Source organism: Callospermophilus lateralis, chromosome 5 (assembly GCF_048772815.1).
Source record: "Callospermophilus lateralis isolate mCalLat2 chromosome 5, mCalLat2.hap1, whole genome shotgun sequence".
In the NCBI taxonomy this organism is placed as follows: Eukaryota; Metazoa; Chordata; class Mammalia; order Rodentia; family Sciuridae; genus Callospermophilus; species Callospermophilus lateralis.
In genome coordinates this window covers 111,202,019-111,223,425 of record NC_135309.1, presented here as the reverse complement: position 1 = coordinate 111,223,425, position 21,407 = coordinate 111,202,019, and the positions used below count along the sequence as shown (strand labels likewise).

The 21,407-nt window shown below is 42.5% G+C and overlaps 1 pseudogene; it reads right to left on the bottom strand.

The window, feature by feature from the left end:
- Nucleotides 1-19,483: 19,483 nt before the first annotated feature.
- LOC143399389 (septin-9 pseudogene) lies at nucleotides 19,484-20,825 on the bottom strand (annotated as a pseudogene).
- Between the last annotated feature and the right edge of the window lie 582 nt (nucleotides 20,826-21,407).

The following is a 21,407-nucleotide window of genomic DNA, read 5'->3' as shown; positions in this document are numbered from 1 at the left end:
TGTGTGTATTTGATGTTAAGTTTTCTGAGTTCTTTGTATATGTTGGTGATTAATGTTCTATCTGAGGTGCATACGGTGAAGATTTTCTCTCATTCTCTGGGCTTTCTCTTCATGTTATTGATTGTTTCCTTTGCTGAGAAGAAGCTTTTTAGTTTGAATCCATCACATTTATTAATTCTTGATTTTACTTCTTAACACTTTAAGTGTCTTGTTAAAGAAGTCAGTTCCTAAGCCAACAAGGTGAATATTTGAGCCTACTTTTTCTTCTAGTAGGTACAAGATCTAATGGAAATAGAAAATAAATAAATAGAAAATCTGAAGAGATCAACAAATTTCTAGAGACATATGATCTATTCAAATTGAATCAGGAGGACATACCCAATTTAAACAGATCAATTTCAAGCAATGAAATAGAATATGCCATCAAAAGCCTACCAACCAAGAAAATCCTAGGACCAGATGGATTCTCAGCTGAGTTCTAAAAGACCTTCAAAAAATAATTAATGACAATATTCCTCAAGTTATTCCATGAAATAGGATATTTCAAAACCAGACCAAGACACATCAAGGAAAGAAATCTTCTTTCCAATATCCCTGATGGACATAGATGCAAAAATTCTCAGTAAAATTCTGGCAAATTGCATACAAAAACATTAAAAAGATAGTGCATCACAATCAAGTGGGGTTCACCTCAGGGATTCAAGGTTGGTTCAATGTACAGAAATCAATAAATGTAATTCATCACATCAACAGACTTAAAGACAAGAATAATATGATCATTTCAATAGATGCAGACAAAGCATTTGACAAAATACAGCACCTCTTCATGTTCAAAACACTAGAAAAACTAGGGATAGTAGGAACATACTTCAACTTTGTAAAAGCTATATATGCTAAACCGAAGACCTGCATCAATCTAAATGGAAAAAAAAATGAAAACATTTCCTCTAAAAACCAGAACAAGGGGCTGGGATTGTGGCTCAGTGGTAGAGCACTCATCTTGCTTATGTGAGGCACTGGGTTCAATCCTCCACACCATATAAAAATAATAAATAAAATAGAGATATTGTGTCCAACTACAACTTTAAAAAGCATTTAAAAATAAAACTAGAACAATACAAGAATGCCTTTTTTTTACTACTTCTATTCAACATAGTCCTGGAAACTAGCCACAGCAGTTAGATGTAAGAAATTAAAGAGATATGAATAGGAAAAGAAGAACTCACTATCCCTATTTGCCAATGACATGATTCTATATTTAGAAGACACAAAAAATTCCATCAGAAAATCTGTAGAACTTATAAATGAATTCAGCAAAGTAAGAGGATATAAAATTAACACCCATAATACATCAGTGATGAATCCACTCATGGAGAAATTAGGAAAACTACCCCATTTGCAATAGACTCACAAAAATCAAATAAAATATTTGGGAATCAATCTAACAAAAGACCTCTACAGTGAAAACTATATAACACTAAAGAAAGAAATTGAAGAAGACCTTAGAAGAAGGAAAGATCTCCCATTCTTTTTTTTAAGAGTGAGAGAGAGAAGGAGAGAGAGAGAGAGAGAGTGAATTTTTTAATATTTATTTTTTAGTTTTCGGCGGACACAACATCTTTCTTTGTATGTGGTGCTAATGATCGAACCCGGGCTGCAAGCATGCCAGGCGAGGGCGCTACCGCTTGAGCCACATCCCCAGCCCCAAGATCTCCCATTCTTGGATAGGCAGAATTAGTGTAGTCAAAATGACCATACTGCCAAAAGTGTTATACAGATTTAATGCAATTCCTATTAAAATCCCAATGAAATTCTTCATAGAAGTAGAAAAAGCAATCATAAAATTCATTTGGAAAAATGAAGAACCCAGAAGAGCCATAGCAATTCTTAGCAAGAAGAGTGAAGCAGGAAGCATCACAATACACAATACTAGACCTTAAACTATACTACAAATCCATAGTAACAAAAACAGCATGGTATTGGCACCATAACAGACATGTAGGCCAATGGTACAGAATAGGAGACACAGAAACAAACCCACATGAGCACAGTTATTTCATACTAGACAGTCACCAAAAACATTGTGGAGAAAAGATAGTCTCTTCAACAAATGGTTCTGGGAAAACTGGTAATCCATATGTAGCACAATGGAATTAAATCCTTATGTCTCACCTGGTACAAAGCTCAACTCGTTCTTCTGTAGAAGGGCATCTAGGTTGGTTCCATGTCTTAGCTATTGTGAATTGAGCTGCTATGAACATTGAGCCCCATGCACTCTTGGAAAGAACCATTGTCCAGGGGTTTTCCTGTATTCAACCACACTTTGTTCAAAGCATATTTTCCACAGATAATATTCACAGGTGTGACTTAGGAGAACTTGATCGTGCTGTAAAAAGTTTGAAACAATTTTCTAAATGGAGGCCAATAGAGCAATTGAGAATATCGTTTACAATACCTTGAAAGATTGACAAAGCATTACCTAATCTCAAAAGACTATAATCCTATGGTCAAATGTTCAAGATTAAAAGAACTTTTTCATTCCTACTACTTAATGTTTCTCAGCTTTCTGCATCAATAAAGTTCTTTGGGACATTTGAAATCATTCTTTTGCAGTGGTAAGGGCCCATAGTCCTAGTTTCTTAGGAGGCTGAAGCAGGAGAATTGCTTGAGCCCAGGAGTTCAGGGCCAGCTTGAGCAACACAGTGAGACCTCCATCTCCAAATAAATGAATAAAATATAACATTAAACCAGTTAAGCCAAGAAGGGCTGCAGGTAAATTGATTTTCAAGGATGGAAACACATGGAGGTCACCACAGTGGGCCATCTTATAGAATTGTTCCCTTTTTCTCAACTTCCCATCATTCACATCTGCCTGTCTCCAGCAATAGGGTGGTGGTGAATGTGGCAAAAAGCAATGTTCACAGGTCCTCTGCACAGTCCTGGCACATATGAAGCACTGAATGTAATATTTACCATCATTGCTGATTGATCTTATTATTACTTTTATTTATTTTATAACTAACGTGGGTCATTAACAAAATTTTTTAAGCTTTTTGACAAGTATGATTTTAAAATACATAAAATCCACTGAAAGATTATTCTAGAAAAATATAAGAATCTCAGGGAAATCATCTCAAGCCCCTGCTCCCACAACCACAGCCCACCCCCACCCCCAAGGGAGAAAAAAAACCCCAAAACTCTGAAAGAACAGTTGAGGTATTTTCACTCCTTGATCCAACAAATGAAAATTTTGAAACGTGGCATGTCATATTTCACAAATCCAGCAGGTGGCAGGATTCCCAAATGTAAATGCTCAGGGACTGAGAAACAGAGGTGATGCCCTGAGGGGAGTGCAGTATGGAATCTGTGGACTTTCAGAAATGTAATACTTCCTTCAAGAAAAGTAAGAAATCAAAACAAACAAACAAAGAATATTTTAAGGTCTGGAAACATTCCTGGTTGTATGTCATCTGCCTGCCCTGGCCTGCTGCAAGGTTGTGAAATAAACAGAGATGATGTTGGGTACTCACAGTCACTCTTCTCCTTGCCTTTGCCCTGGTAGTCTGTCTGCTTCCTCCCACTTCTTTGTTTCCTTCCTCTATGGAAAACTATCTTCGGGAGAATAACTGGGATATAAATGTTAAAGAAATGTAAATCCTAGGGCTTTGACTTCATTACCAACACAGTCTAGAGTGTCACTAACAATAGGACTTGGATTTTCAGATGTGCTGCCAACATTCATATTAAAAGTGGCCCAATAGGAGTGGTTTAAAGCAAGGGCATTGCAGGGACTCACAGTCTCTTCTGTGCTCCTGTCTCAGGTAACTGTGCCAGGAAGATTTCTTTGCTGTGACAAAATACCTGAGAGATCACTTTAAAGAAGGAAAGATTTGTTTTGGCTCATGGTTTCAGAGGTTTCAGTTTATGTCCCTTGTCTCCATCACTTTGGTCCTGGGGTGAGGCAGAACATCCTGGAGGAGGGGTGTGATAGAGAACACAGCTGATTACCTTGTGGCAGTCAGGAAGCAAAGAAAGAGAAAGAGGGAGAGCAGAGTCACTATACATCCCTCAAGGGAAGGCCCCAATGACTGACTTTCTCCTCGTAGGCCCCACTACCTCCCAACAGTGCCATCAGCTGGAGACCAAGCCTTCAAAAATGGGCTTTTGGGGGAAATTTAATATCCAATCCATAACTATAATTTTACTCACTGATTATGGAGGACGGAATGCTATGAGATTATTATTATAGGGTAGTGGGTTTCCTAGTCTTCTGCCATAGTCTTTTTGTCTGAGGCTGCTGCTTCTCTCTACAGGCCAGCAAGTGCTAGCCCAACCCTCCAATAGAAGGTATTAGATTCATTTCTTCCCTGTTGACTTCACATAAAGGCTCTCCAAGCCATGGGAAAACCAACCCGGAGCTCAGCCTGGCTAATGAAATATTCAGAGAAGACACTGCATCACGCTGTCTCCACCCAGTGATCAAATTTGTTCTCTCTCAAACACTAGTGCATCCTCCCCCCTACAATCCACAGAAAAATAACAACAACCAGAAATAATTAGGGGGCGTGGGTGGGGATGCGGCTCAAGGTGCTTCCTGGCCTGCATGCGACCGGGGTTCGATCCTCAGCACCACATAGAAACAAAGATGTTGTGTCCACCGAAAACTAAAAAATAAATTTAAAAAAAAAGAGGTGAGGTTGTATCTTATCTTCATATATGCCTGTAACATAGTAGATAAAAAGTTAAAAAAAAAAAAAAAAAAAAGAAAGAAAGAAAAAAGAAATAATTAGTGGGAGCACAGACCAGAAGAGAATTAGTTCTAGTAACAACAAAAGCCAGCAAACCATGTCAACAGCCCTTTCTTTACTCTGGTCTTGGTCATATAGTCATGATCCTGTTACAAAGTGCTAACAATCCCTCCTGACTTTGGAAATGTCCGATCATGTGTTAGAGCCAATGCAAAGTGGGATATACCCACTTTTGTAGAAAATAGAGGTTTGTTTAAAATTTCATGACTTTGGAAGCATGCATAGAATAAAGACCTAAATTTCAAGATTTCTGTCATTTCCTCTCAGTGGAGAGTTATCAGAGAGAAACAGAAAATTGGTTTTAAAAATTCTATTTAAATGAGTGAAGCTATTTGGTACTAAAGTAGTGAATCCTAACTTTTTTCCCAATGGGTTTAGGGAGGCATTTTAGTGACTTAGACTGGTAGACAAACGTGTCTCTTCTTTCCTGACTTTTAGTACACATAGGTAGTTCTGGAACATACTGGTTCCCACTCAGGTCATCTCCTGCTATACCCAGACTTGTGTCTCCTCTGGGGGAAGAAAAAAATCAAGTTGCTTCCCTTCTTTCCAAACTATGATCTCAATGGTAAGGTGCTTTTTTGTCTGTTTGTTTGTTTGTTAGTTGTAGATGGACATGATACCTTTATTTTATTTATTTATTTTTATGGGTGCTGAGGATCAAACACAGTGCCTCACACGTGCCAGGCAAGCGCTCTACCCCTGAGCCACAACCCTAGCCCTTCAATCTTAAGCTTAAATTTTTCTCGTCCTCAGAATTACCTAACATTAGGTAGGTATGGTGGTGCATGCCTATAATCCCCGCAATGCAGGAGGCTGAGGCAGGAGAATCACAATTTCAAAAGCAGTCTCAAAAATTTAAATGAGACCTTAAGCAACTTAGCAAAACAAAACATAAAAAGAAGGTCTGGGGCTGTAGCTCAGTGGCAGAGTCCTTGCCTGGCATGTGTGAGGCACTGTGTTTGATCCTCTGCACCACATAAAAATAAACAAATAAGGTGAAGTGGTGGCACACGCTTGTAATTCCAGTGACTCAGGAGGCTGAGGCAAGAGGATGGCAAGTTCAATGCCAGCCTCAACAAATTAGCAAGGCCCTCAGAAACTTAAAAAAAAAAAAAATAGGTCAGGAGATGTGGCTCAGGAGCACAGTGCCCCTGATTTCAATCTCCAGTATAAAAAACAATACAAAACAAAACAAAACAAAAAAACCTATTTGGCACTGGGCAACATTATAGAAATCCTAATTCAACAGTAATCAGAGGAAGAACTCATAGTTTGCTTGTCTATATTGTTGGCTTCCCATGTTCATTTCAGAGTGTAGTTTTTAAATAATTAATTTTGGGGGGGCTGGGGATGTGGCTCAAGCGGTAGCGCGCTCGCCTGGCATGCGTGCAGCCCGGGTTAGATCCTCAGCATCACATACAAACAAAGATGTTGTGTCAGTCAAATACTAAAAAATAAATATTAAAAAATTCTCTCTCTCTCTCTCTCTCTCTCCCTCTCTCTCCCTCTCTCTGACTCTCTCTAATTATTTATATATGAGAGCAGAATGCATTTGATTCATTGTACACGAATGGAGAACAATTTTTTATTTCTCTGGTTGTGCACAAAGTAAGGTCACACTATTCGTGTCATCATACGTGTTCCTGGTAATGATGTCCATCTCATTTTACCATCTTTCCTATCTCCATGACCCCTCCCTTCCCCTCAATCCCTTTGGTCCTATCCAAAGTTCATCCATTCCTCCTATGATGTCCCCATTATGTATCAGCATTCACTTATCAGAGAAAACATTGGCCTTTGGTTTTTTGAGATTGACTTACTTCATTTACTTCATTTAGCACAATTCTACAATTCCATCCATTTATCTGCAAATGCCACGATTTTATTCTCTTTTATTGTTGAATAATATTCCATTGTGTAAATATAGCACATTTTCTTTATCCATTTATCTACAGAGGGCATCTAGATTGGTTCCACAGTTTAGCTATTATGAATTGTGCTGCTATAAACATTGATGTGACTGTATCCCTGTAGTATGCTGTTTTTAAGTCCTTTGTGTATAGACTGTGGAGAGGGATAGCTGGGTCAAATGGTGGTTCCATTCCAAATTTTCTAAGGAATCTCTACCAATTTGCAGTCCCACCAGCAATGTACGAGTATGCCTCCCCCCCCCACATCCTTGCCAACACTTTCTATTGCTGACTAAAGTGAGATGAAATCTTAGAGTAGTTTTGATTTGCATTTCTCTAATTACTAGAAAAGTTGAACATTCTTTCATATATTTGTTGATCAATTGTATATCTTCAGAGAAGGGTTCAGTTCCTTAGCCCATTTATTGATTGGGTCATTTGTTTTTTCAGTGTTAAGTTTTTTGGGTTCTTTACATATCCTGGACATTAACGCTCTCTCTGATGTGCATGTAGAGAAAATTTGCTCCCATTCTGTAGGCTCTTTCTTCATCTCATTGTTTCTGTTTCTGAGAAGAAGCTTTTCAGTTTGAATCCATCTATTTATTGATTCTTGATTTATTTCTTGTGCTGTAGGAGTCTTGTCAATAGAGTGTAGTTTTTAAGAATGGGTTTTATGAATAAGTTTATCCAATGAGCTAGGAATGGAATGCAAGACAAATGAGTTCTAGGTGGGAATGGAAAAATATGGGAAAAGTCTTAATTCATTACATAAGAGAAAGACAGTTTAATAATACATTTGGAGAGATAGCATAGTGGAGAGAGTAATGAGTCTGGAGCCAGACAGCCTGAGTTCAAATCCCAGCACTCCACTCCTGAGATGGGAGACCTTGGGGAAGTTACTTAATTGTTCTACCTCTCAGTTTTCTCATCTGTCCTCATCTCCAAGTGGTGAGTAATAGTGAGGCTTGTTATTTATAAAGAACTCAATATAGCACCTGTTTCCCAAGAAGTTCTCAATTTATGAAAGCCATTGTTTTTCTTCCCCAGGTCTATTTAAGTAAAGTTTTGCTTAGATCAGTCTCTCATTCAGGTCTGTGGTACATAACATACTAAACTTATCCAAAATTGCTGTCCTTCTACTTTAACCAATAGTGCAGGAATGGGGAAGTCTTCTGGAGAAAGTCCCCTAGGATGTCATGTATGGTGCTCACCCTAACGGCAGACTTTGTGGAAGTTAAATTTACCTTTTGATAATACACTCATGTTACTTTATTTTTGGATAGCTTTAAGAATCTGGATGCCCTTTAGGGTTTATAGTTAATTTAGGGTTTGGGTGTCTCTTCATCTACAGTTTGATTAATATGAGTAATTCAGCTAAATATTTGATGAACTTATCTGAAGTGCAAGGCAGTTCATGTACAAAGTTCTATAAAAATGACTAAGAAACAGTTCTCAGTCTTGGGTTTGACAAGGAAGTTTATTTAACAGATTGCTAAATACATCTAATGGCATTCTTATATGAAATAGGTGAGGAAGGAATCATTTATAAAAGATGATCACATTGTCGTGAATTTCTTCCAAATGTCTCTTATCAACTGCTTCTAGCATCATAACATAATCATAAACATCCATCTCTGAGGTTTACTTCACTACATGTATCCCTGGTAAACTGAGAAATTGATTATATGATCAGAGATAATTCTGAGTGTCAACAAAAGAAAGGAAGATTGTTTTTTATGCAAAAATAAAAAGACAGTTTCATAAAATGGAATGTGCTGTTTTTCCCAACTCACAAGAATATAGAGCCATAAAAGGAAGAAAATTTTAAAAACACTGGGTTTGATCCTCAGCACCACATAAAATAAATAAACAAAATGAAGATACTGTGCCCATTTACAACTCTAAAATATTAATAAAAAAAGGGGGACTGGGGATGTGGCTCAAGTGGTAGCATGCTTGCCATGCATGCGCGGGGCAATGGGTTCAATCCTTAGCACCTCATAAAAATAAAATACAGATGTTGTGTCCACCAAAAACTGAAAAATAAATATTAAAAATTCTCTCTCTCTCTCTCTCTCTCTCTCTCTCTCTTTCTAAAAAAAAAAAAAAAAAGAAAAGAAAAAAGAACTGACAATACAATGGGGAGTTTCAGCAGGTGGTTTTGGAAGTAGAAGTGGAAGGAGAGATGAACGTGAGCAAATGAACTTCCTGTCATCTCTCAGTGAGAAGCTGGTCAGAAGCAGCCCTGGGCCTGGGGATGTGGCTCAGTGGAGAGGGATCCTAGCATGCACGAGGCCCTAGGTTTGAACACCAGTATGGCAAAACAAGAAAGAAGAAAGAAGAAAGGAAGGAAGGGAGGAAGAAAAGCTGCCCTGGAAGGACAAGTTGCACATGCAGTGCTTTGCAAAACTGTCCAGGACAAATTTTTGCCCCTAGAAATTCTACTGCAATCAACAGGACGGAGTATATGGCAGGTGTTTTCAACCCTAGTTGAATATTGGCCTCCCCAGACCAATTTTTGCAGGGCCCAGATACCATCAGTTCTTTAGAATGTTTCTAGTGTCCAGCCAGGATGAGATTCCTGGTCTTGTAAATGTGGATTTTCCAAACAATTCTTGCACCAGGAGTTTGTATTGTCTTGGATGGCAAGTTGCTAAATTATAACTGAGTAGAGTTTATTTTTCTAAAATTTTGAGGTTTTGTATACATACATTTGAAGGTCTTCTGTCATCATCATTTTATTTTTGCTTTTGAGATGGAATCTCACTGTTTTGTCCAGGCTGGTCCTGAATTTGTGATTCTCCTGTCTCCTGGCACCCCAGGGCAAAGGGCCTGCTGGTGTTCCCATGGAGTGGATTTGGCCTTTGCATCTGAAATAAGAGAAAGCAATATAAAAAGTAAAAATGAATTTAATTGTAGTTTGACCCAAACTGAGAAAGCAGCTAGTCTTCCTTCTCTCATCCTACACTAGTGTTGCAATTTATAGGAACAAAAGGCAGGAAATATACATATGCAGATTTAGCCAGGCTGTGCTAATCCAAGATATGTTACAATTCCAGTTTCCTTGGTGCCTTTCGGGGGGTGGGTGGTTTCTCAGTTTCCATTCTTAGCAAGGGAAGTTAAGACAAAGAAAGCAAGAAGCAAAGGTCACCCTGCAGAGTCCACATGGAGATGGGATGAATTATAAGAGAGAGATATCCCACCAACACCAGCTATATCCATCCCCTGCAATACCAACTCTAGCCACGATCTGATAACAAACCACATGGAAATGATGAGCCAGAAGCTGCCAGGTGAGTTCTTTCCAAGTCCCTCACATGGAAACAATGATAATACAACAATTAATTTGTGTAGGGGGGAGGGAGGGGGGAGTTTAAACTAGCAACAGAAAACCAAAAGAGAAAGTGGTGCCCTAGAAGTGGGGTACTGCTGCAAGAAAAGCCTAAAACAAGTAGCATTAGCTTTGGGATCAGTGATGGGTGGAACTGGAAGGGCCTCAAGCAAACCTTTAGTAGAGCAACCCCACTGAGTATTTCCCAAATACCAAACCCCATAGGAAACAGTGAGAGTTAATAAAATGACTATTGTTTTAAGCGAATAAGAGTTGTAATATTTGTCACATAACAACAGGTAATCAGAGCACCCTGCCTCTGGTACCAAATTCTGAATGGGTTACTGTTATTAAGAGAAGCAAAACCAACATGAGTAATTCAGATGGGTAAGACACTATGCAATTGTTGGAGGTAAGTAAGCACTCTCTGTAAGCCTGCAGCTTCTTCTATTGACATTGAACAGGAAATTAGCAGACCCAGCATTTTGGGAAAGAAGAATGGGTGTGAAGTAAGGACAAAGTGAAACTTAGGATGCAAACTGAGCACCACCTCTATTGCTCAAGATCCCCAACCTTAATGATGCAGATAAGCTGCAAAATAAGCTCATGTCCTTTACTATGGAGTGAGACACATACCCATGAAGTAAACTAGCAGGTTAGTGGCAGCATGGGGGAGTTGTAACAGCACCTGGCCCCACATTATCCTGTACAATGCGACAAAGTGGCTGCAGCTTCATTTCTATATTCCATAAATTTCCATGCATATAAATTTCTCCCAGGGCTAACTCTATCCTAGGAGCATACAGGGAAGGGAATTGTGGGAAATATAGTTCCATTTAAGTTGATGCAGTACAAATGCACCACAGGACTGACTACATAAATATGGAAGCACATTTATTGACTTTATTGACGAGGGGAAAATATTCACAAAGTACAACTTAGGAAGAAAAGCAAATTTTATGGCTATGCTTGTAGCTTGGTGGTATAACATATGTTCAGCATGTACAAGGCCATGAGTTCAATTTGAAGTATTTTGGTGCCAATATCATGCTGTTTTTTGTATAGTTTCAGGTCTGGTATAGTGATGCCACCTGCTTCACTCTTCCTGCTAAGGACTGCTTTAGCTATTCTGTGTCTCTTTTTTATCCAGATGAATTTTATGAGGAAAGCAGTATAGAGATTCCTTGGAAAATTGGGAATGGAACCACCATTTGACCCAGCTATCCCTCTCCTCGGTCTATACCCAAAGGACTGAAACACAGCATACTACAGGCACACAGCCACATCAATGTTTATAGCAGCATGATTCACGATAGCTAAATTGTGGAACCAACCCAGATGCCCTTCGGTAGATGAATGGATAAAAAAATGTGGCATTTATACACAATAGAATATTACTCAGCAATAAAAGAGAATGAAATCATGGCATTTGCAGGTAAATGGATGGAACTGGAGCAGATAGTGCTAAGTGAAGTTAGCTAATCCTAAAAAACAAAATGCCAAATGTTTTCTCTGATATAAGAAGGCTGATTTATAGTGGGTAGGGAGGGGGAGCAGAGGAGGAATAGACGAACTCTAGATAGGGCAGAGGTATGGGAGGGGAAGGGAGGGGGCATGGGGTTAGAAATGATGGTGGAATGTGATGGTCATTATTATCCAAAGTACATTCATGAAGACACAAATTGGTGTAAATATACTTTGTGTACAACGAGAGATAAGAAAAATTGTGTTCTATATGTGTAATATGAATTGTAATGCATTTTACTGTCATATATAAATTTAAAAATGGTTTAAAAAATTTTCAGTATTAAAAAAGGAGATTGTAAGACATATGATATAATTCCATTTATGAAAATATAAATATTTGTAAATATAGAAAAAGCCTGAAAGAATATCAGTAATACTGGTAAAAATATTTGTACTTATTTCTGCATTGATTCTCCTTAGAATGCTTTATTTTATTTTGGTATTTTTCTTATCTATATAATGGTAAATTGGATGTGTTTACTTCATGGAGCTATAGGATGCCCAAAATAAATATTATATCTGAGCTTAGATGTGAGGTGTTTCCAAATGAGATTAACATTTAAATCAGTGGACTCAGTAAAAATGGATTACCCTTCCCAAGGGGCACAATCCAACCCCTTAGAACTCAATAGAACAGAAGGAGGAGGATGGAGATAGTTAGTCTTTTTCTCTGCTTCATTGTTAAAGCTTGGAAGTCTCACCCCAGCTTCTTCTAGTATACAGAATCTCCTATGTCCCATTGGTTCTTTTTTTCTAACACACTATCTATCTGTATTAACATCCAATGTTTATACTAACAAAAAAAAAAAAAAAAAGTTCCCAGAGATGGTCTGGGAGATCAGTGCTTGTGGCTGCAACACTCCTATCTCTGTCCTCATTGTCACATGCCTTCTCCCTGTGTGTCTCCTCTATCTCTTTCTTATCAGGAGAGCAGTGATTGGATTCTAGAGGCTCCCCCTTACCCAGTGTGACCTCATCTTAATCACACTTCCAAATAAGGTGACATTCTGAGGTTGTTGGTGGACACAAACTTTGGGAGGACACCATTCAATCCACTGTACTCATCAATAACCTTTCCAATCAATGAGGTGGTATCAAGGAGGGAAGGGAGGGCCACTCTGCCTTCCCAGACCATCTCTCAGCACATTATGGGATGGCCAGCCACAAGCCTTCAGGCAACAACAGGAAGCCCAGGTCAAAATGCCTCAAAGAGGGCTCACAAGAACCCCCTCCCCTCCCTCAAACAGAGGCCTGCCTCAGGGGCATAACACAAGGGCTACAAGGGGAGATGCCAGCCTCTGTAATCCATATCCCAAAGTCCCTGACACACAGCAAGTGATGAGGAGTTTCCAACCACTCAGAATAGCTCCACACAGAAACTTCTGCGGGTCTTGAGGGATGTGGGCTGCTGATAAGTAGAGATGGCTGAGAAGCTGATTCTCTTTCTCAGGACAAGAACAACAAAGGTTTGGTTATAAATGGCCAGAAAGCATATTTGACAAGACAGGGCTATTGATCAGGAAATAATGTTCTGGTGGAAGCAGCACTCTTTTCAATGAGTAATTAAGATGGTGTCACTTGATAACTACTCCAGGGATCATCCCTCTTTCAGCTCAGTGTCATTAATCTGGTGTCATGGCAACAGGCTGGCCTTGGGTTCTCCCTCTGGACCTTTCTTGTGCTAATGGGTCTCTTGTTCACAAGTTTCAGCTTGCTCCTTCCTCTGTGTTGCTCCCAGCATAAGTGACAAGGTGGGAAAAAGTAAGGCAGATTTTACTGTTTAGCATGACTTTTGAGGTCATCCCAAACGAATAATCTGGCCAGCAGCTGGCTACACTGGAAGGCAGTCTCCTGCCTCTGCACAGGTGTGCACATCCTTGCAGTTCTTGTTCCCTTAGCAGCAGCAGCAGCAGCAGCAGCAGCAGCACTGGGGAGCTTGCTAGAATCTCAGAATCTCAGACCCCATCCCAGCATCAGAATCTGACCTTAGCAGCATCCCCAGGTGATTCAGAGTCACAGTCAAGATAGAGACTTCCTTTTAACAGCACCAGCAACAGCTTCCTGCAGAGGTTTCTCTTCTGAAGAACATTTTTTTTTTTTTTTTTTTAAGCCATACTGGTCTGTCAAGGTATGAGAGAGACACCATTTGATTTGTACAGTTAGGAGAAAGCCTGGGAATGGAGTCCTCCCAGTCACCCCAGGGACTCTGGACTGTGAATCTGGCATCATGTTCCAGCTGTATAAAGCAGAGGAGGCTCTAGAATCTGTACCAAACAAATGACAAAGCAATCTCCATTCCAGCCAGACTACAGGAGGATCCATCAGAGCAATGAATTTCTTGTCTAAACACTGACCTAAGAATGTTCATGAAAACATGTTGCTATCCTAGAGAATCAAGTTTGAAAGATTTTCTCCATTCCTAGAAGACATAGAAAAGGTCACAAGCCAGGTCTCTACAATCATAATGAAATGAGAAAGAAGCAAATTCCCCGGATACTTTCATTAAAAAGAAAAGAACTAAAGCAAACCCACTGAAGTATCTAGATATTTTTCCCCAGGACATAGATATGTTTGATTTGTGGGAAGAGAGGATAGGATAGGATGGGTGGTAATGAAAAAAGAGGGGAAGGATTGTAATGCAAAAGAATGAATTATAAATAGGAATGAAATGGATTATTCTTTCAATAAATCAACCTTGGCCTAAAATTTGAATTCTTTTCTTTTATGGTTGAAAACCTGTATCACTTGGACAAGTGTCTTAAGCTCCTTCTCCTCTCCTTCATTTGTCTAAGTAGAAAAATAATATCCCTACCATGTTAGATTGTTGTGAAATTAAATGAGATAGCATACACAAACCATCTATCATTGCTCAGTATATATTGAACATTGAGTAAATATTAGGTCTAAATTATTATATAAAGAAGCAGTCAATTCTGGAACTAAAAACAGTGTTAATGTAAAAATGTGCATATAAATCAATTTAAAGTCTATATACTTATCAAAAGTAAAATAAGCATGCATGATCCCTGGGTTCACCCTACTACCAGGAAAAAGAAAGAAAGAAAAAGAAAAGAAAAGGGAGGGAGATTGACTTACTATGTGAAATTATTTAAGAATAAAAAACTAGAGGGGGCAGGAGGGAAGCACACCTGTAATCCCAGTGACTCAGGGGTGAGACAGGAAGATCCTATGTTCAAAGCTGCCTCAACATTTTAGTAAGGGCCTAAGCCACTTAGCAAGATCCTGTATCAAAATTAAAATAAAAAGGTCTGGAGATGTGACTCAGAGGTGGATTTCAATCCCTAGTATAACATAAATAAATTAAATTAAATAAAAAATAAATTGTAAGATGGATCAGGCCAGGAAGGCGTTACTCTGAATTACTAAATTTGATTGCCTATATTTATTCAGTTAATAAAAGTGATCATTTCTTCACATCTCATCATGGTTATCACTTTCTTAGCTGGTCATTTTCAAGAGAAACTTTTTTTTTTTTTTTTTAAGGAGAGAGAGACAGAGACAGAGAGAATTTTAATGTAGTTATCGGCGGATACAACATCTTTGTTTGTGGTGCTGAGGATCGAACCCGGGCCGCACGCATGCCAGGTGAGCGCGCTACCACTTGAGCCACATCCCCAGCCCCAAGAGAAACATTTTAAAGGACAGCAAAGTACCTGAGAATCTTCATCTAGAAGATTCATCTCCTGTAATGAGGAGAAACAAAAGACCTAATTTCTTAAACCACTGGCCCCTCAGATGAATGTCAGTGCCTCTCATTCTCTCCTCCATCTCTCCTCACTTTTCTTTCACAACTGACTTTGTCATTGACCTATTTTTGAACCTGTTAATTGTGCTTTATATTTTAATGACTCTTTTCTTCATTTCCTACATTAAAAAAAAAAATCGTCTTCTGACTTTTCTCCTCCCATAATGTTCTGCTCTTATTACAGAGCAATATTCCAGATGTTTCTACAATCCTGAATAGAGCGCCACCATAGAGTTTCTTATTCATTCTGAAGGCATCTTATCAAGGACCTGGGTAGATACATTGTTCATTCATGCAGGAGGGAGCACTTTCCAAATATATACATTGCTCTAGAAGATACTTCCAAATTGATTTCATTGAAAACAAATGAGCAGGGGCTGGGTGCCTGTTCAGTGGTAAAGCACTTGCCTAGCATGCATGAGGCTCTGGGTTCAACCCCCATCACCACATAAGAAATAAACAACACATTGTTCATTCATGCAAGAGGGAGCACTTTCCCCAATTAAAGACTCCGCTCTGAAAAAAACTTCCAAATTAGTTTCATTGAAAATAAATGAACAAGCTAAAAGCCTTTCACTTGAGTTTTGACAAGAGCCAGAAAACCTTAACTAGGAACCTTAAGTGAACATTTAATTAGCATGGGCTATAAATAGAATATCTCCCGGAATTGACGTAAGGCACAGTCTTATATTTCTGCATAATTGGTGGCTGTTTCTTCCATGGTTATTCCTAAAAATGGCACTATGATATCTCAACCATTTTTGCACTGGTCTCTCACTTCAGAGATATTTTGGCTCTTGCCATCCTCAAGAGTTGGTTCTCAGGTGAAGAGAACTGAGAGGCTGTGAGGAAAGGCCAAGGAGTCTGTTGGCATCCAGGTATTTGCCCTTCTGTGCACAGGTAAGTGAGTCAGTTGAATTGTTAGCAGGAGTCACACAAGACTGTGTGAAGAAAGAAAAATCGATTCAGACTCTTCATTGATTAATACATATTTAGCAACAGCTTTGCCTACCACACATTATGGCTGAGTACAAGGAAAAGTTTTCAGACCAAAAAAACAAGAAAAAAAAAAATTAGTAATATTTGGTGTTAGTCATGGCCCTCCAGAATATCAGAACCAATAGGAGACTCCCTATTCCTCAGGAGGTTTCTGGCTCCCCACACCCGCTTCAGCCATCAACAGATTAGACAAGGCCCAAGGCCCATCATGGAGGGTAATCTGCATTGTTTGAAGTCTACTGATTTAAATATTAACTAATAAACAGCACGAGCTCCACTGTGGGATCACTGAGCTCAGAATCCTGCTCTCCAACTGCTCTCCAACTCTGCGATTTTCTTCTTTGTGCTTCAGTTTCCCCAGCTGTAAATTGGGGGTAGATTTAAATGTTTTAACTCATGGGAAGTTTAAAACAGTGAAAGGATCATACTACATTTCAGTAAACATTAGTTTTATTCTAATTTAAATTAGCAATCAAGACATACATTTTCTTCATGTTTGTTGATCTTAGAGATAGGTTTTTTTGGTTTGATTTTGTTTTATTTTTTAAATCTGCAACCTTACAGAAAGTTACACCAGCCTCACTACTTCTTACTTTTACCCTGGGGTTGGCATTTCCATGTCCCCTAAGAGGCCTTCAATAACACAGTTGTTTTTCACAGGAAAGGCCAGAAGAGGGAAGCATTGTGGAGGCCCCTGTTCATAAGCCTGGATGTGATGGGTGGAGGATTGGTTTCTCTGAACAGATTGCAAGGCACTGCTACTATTTTATTAACCCTTGCAAATGAGCCACCTTATTTTAATGAATTAATGAATAAATTCTATAGAGGTGAGACCATTTCAAGAAAAAAAATACATCACCATTTAACGTTACAAAAACAATAAGCTATTTTCTTTTTACAAAATAAATTCTCTCCACTTAAAAGAGCCAGCTCTAGTTCCTTTCAATAGTGAACTTTTTTACAGCATTTAAGTGAAAATATATTACCAAAAACCTGGTAGATAAACAGCTTCACCAGGAAAGGGCCACAGAGTTTCAGTATCTTCCGTGTTGCTAGACTGGTGCTTAGAGCAACATGTAAGCCACTGCATTAAAAGACAGAGGCACCTCTTCCACTTTATTTATTATTATTATTATTATTATTTTTGCATTTGAAACATTTATTTCAGGAAATACATTTCAACACTTTTGTTATTTATACAAAAAGAGACGAATTTCTCAGGAGGCACAGAGCTAAAGGCCATTACAGAATACAGCCCAGCAAAACTGTTCAAAATCTGCTTACAGAGAAAGGAAGCAAAGTCTTCCGGAGCCCGGGATGCTGCTAACCCCCCAGGCGACATGGGGGCTGGGGAGGGCAGGGCCATGCGTCCTGGACCCTAGGCTGCACACTTTCAAAGTCTTGGTTTGGGCAAAAACTTGGCAAGTTGGTAGTTGGCATGTAAACTGTGGGGCAGAGGGGTTTGTCTTCTCCTGGAATGGGAGGCAGAAGGTCAGCTGTGCATGGTCCCTACCAGTCCCCTCTTGGGGACCAGGCTGTGTCACGGTTAAGCCTTTCTCTGCAGCCTAGGTGTATTCTGTGTATCTCTGACCCCTTGTCTCTCCCTCTCTGGGGACTTCAAAATGGACTCTAGGGTACAGAGGCCCAGGAACATGGAGGACAACCAACAGCCAGGCTCTGTGGCCTCCCGTGTACCCAGGTCTCTGGGGCAGTGAGGGCTGAGCAGGAGCAAAGCTGGTGAAGGTGGAGGAGGGGCACGAATGTAGCCGGAGCATCTGGGCCAAGTCAGACTCCACAGGTGCAAATGCACCTCCTGCGCCCGCAGGGTGGCCCCCACTGCTTCGCCCCTCACCCCTCCACCAGGGTGCGGGACATGCCCAAAATTCAGGGTGGAGGTACCTCCGTCCTTCAATCCTCACCAGATGGCACTGCAGCACCCACAGGCAAAGGGAGGAGAGGGGACACCACAGGCCTCCTGCCTGCAGCCCGTCTGGCCTGAGGGGACACACAGGGACGCTGAGATAAGGCACTTTCTGCTCCGGGCTCATGGGCGGGCAGGGGCAGCCGGGGACTTGCCACCTCTAAGCAGTGGGGCAGGCGGGGTGCTGAGTCATGTCCCATGACATGTAGGGGGCAGGAGGGGCTCCAGGTCCACCTGCTGGCTCTGTCCTCCCCTGGGTACAGCCTCTGACAGGGGCCAGGGGACGTGGCCACTGGGACAGAGTATGGCCCAGTGGTCATCCCTGTACCCTGGACCTGGCCCAAGCACAGACCCCCCAGCTCTGCAGGCTCCGCACAGAGGGCAGACAGTGGCTCTCCTGGCCCCCGGGAGCTGGACCTGGGCGGGGGGTTGGATCCAGCGGGCCTTCCCTTCTGCCCACCACCCAGCCCTCCCAGCCCTCAGGAAGGCCAGAGGCTGGCCCGGGACCAGGACCAGACGGAGGTCCAGCCACATGCCCAGAGACGGCGGGCTGGTGAAGAGCAACGGGGATGCGCCTTCTCTGGTGACCCAGCAGTGTGTAAAAGGGGCAGAGACGGGTGACAAACGGAGAGAATGATACGAAATAATGAAAGACCCACCGATTCCTGTCCAGGAAAGACGCACGAGGCACTGGCTGCAAACGCATGAGGTTTATTCAGACACAGACGCCTGTGGGTGCTCAGCGAAACCTCAGCCGAAGCTTTGGTGAGCTGGCACACCGGGCTTTGGGGTACAGGTTTTTTTATAGGGTCAAGGGGCAGGTTTCGTGCGCGGTAAGCAACAGGTTTCTTATTGGCTATTTTGAACCCAGCATACAGGTTACCTAAAGGGTAAAGTTATTTTTCATTTTATGTTCCTGGAATTACACCACATGACAGTTACATATGAGCACTCTGATTTTTCTGTTCCTGCTTATTAGCCCCTGTTTATTCAGGCATGCCCTGGAATCTGTTTTTCTGCTCTTTCCCAACCATCCTGTTTTTCCCTTTTCAATCGGTCACACTTAACTGATTATCTGAAAAACACATTGTCTGCAGGTTTGTGACGTGCCCTAATAATTTTGTAACTAAGCCTAAGGTTGCTGGGCTGGGGTCTTTCAATAAGACGGGTGAGTGGGCGGGCCTGGGGCGTGGGGGACTTGGTGGGTCCCGGGGGCATCTACATCTCCTCAGCGTCTGGCTCCTTCTCCAGCCCGTTGGCCAGGGTGCTGCTGCCCTCGCTGAGGCGCTTCACGCGGTAGGCTTCGAAGTGGATGCTGCTGGTGATGTCCTTGATGTTCTGCATGTGCGTCCTGATGAGCAGGTCCCGCAGGTAGGCAAACTCACAGTGCGTGGTGTTCTCAACTTCGATGGTACCCCATTTGATCTTCCTCCCGAGGATCCGCTTGCCATTGACTTGGTACTCTTGGTCACTGCCCACAACGGCAAACGGGATCATCTCCCAGAACTTCTCCTTCACCAGCCTGTCCTCCGAGTCCTCGTCAGACTCCTTCTGGGGGTACACGTCAATGCCGTTGGACAGCAGGTCTGCGGTGATCCGCTGTCTGAAGTAGACCCTCTCCTCCAGGGTCAGAGTGTCAGCCTTGGCAATGACCGGGACGATGTTGACCACCTTGCTTAGGCGCTTCATGAACTCGATGTCCAGGGGCCTGAAGGAGTGGCCTGTGGCAGGGATGAAGTAGAGGCAGCAGTGGACGCGCGTGTCCGGGATGCGCTTCTTCCAGTTGATGTTGACCTCCTCCTGCAAGTACTTCTCGTACTGTTCGTTGATGAACTTCATGATTGGCTGCCAGCAGTTCTCATTATTGATGTGGTCCCCAAAGCCCGACGTGTCAATTACCGTCAGCTTCATCCGGACGCCCTTCTCCTCAATATCGTGTGTGATGGATTTGATCTCGATGGTCTTGGGGATGCGCTCCTCGGAGGGGGGCTGCACCGACTTCCGGCTGATCTTGGATTTGAAGAGGGTGTTGATTAAGGTGGATTTCCCCAAGCCGCTCTGCCCCACCACCATGATGTTGAACTCGAAGCCCTGCTTCATGGCCTTCCTCCGCATCTGCTCCAGGATCCAGTCGATGCCCACGTTGCCAAACTCCACGGGGGCCTTCTCGTTCCGCGTGGCCGAGGCCTGCTTGAGGGCGGCATCCCTGGAGGAGTCGGCCTTGTTGCCAGCGCTGCCGGGAGCTGCCTCGGGGACCTCGGGGCTCCGGGGCAGGGCCTCGGCCACCGGAGCCTTGGGCTCCAGCCTGCTCTTTAGCTGAGACGTCAGGGCAGGCTCTGAATTCTCCAGGGTCTGGGATGGGAGGGGACAGGCGCGAGCCTCGGCCGGCTTGGGCCCCTGGATCTCCACCCTCTTGGGGGCTGCATCGATGGCAGGGCTGGCAGGCACCTCGGGGGTCTTGGAGGCAGGGGCCTCCATCCTGCGGTGGGCTGGCTCCGGGGGCTTGACGATGGTGATCTCCGTCCTCCGAGGGGTCGGGTCTGGGGTCTTGTGGCCCAGCGCCTCGGACCTCTTGAGCCCGAACCGGGCCGGCCCAGGGGTGGCCGCGTTCTCCACCTGCTTGGAGGAGATGTCGATGGAGAGCTCGGTGCGTTGGGACACAGGTTCAGGCACCTTGGGCCCCGCGAGCTCCACTCTCCGCAGGGCGGGCTTGGGCGAGCGCTGGCCCAGGGGGTCTACATGGCGGGCGGAGGGCTCTGAGTTCTTCACACCCAGGTCCTGGAACTTCTGGGTGGAGCTGGCCACAGTGGCACCGAGCAGGGGCGTCTGGACCCGCCGGGGCGGGGTGGAGTTGGGTGGCTCGACCTCCTCGACCTCGAAGGATCTCTTCAAGGCTTCGAAGTCCGAAATGATCCCGTCCAGCTGCGCGTTGACCGCGGGGTCGGACCTGGTGGCTGGTGGGCAGGGAGTCGCGCAGAGGGCGGCGGCGAGGAAGCGCCCCCGGCCGGGGCCCGAGCCCTGACCTCTTCCACTTTAAATGGGAGGAAGCTAACATTCATAAAGGTGCAGCAACTGGCAAGGTTACACAGCTGCTTGTTGACCTTTTTTTTTTTTTTTTTTTTTTTTTTTTGTAGTTGTAGAA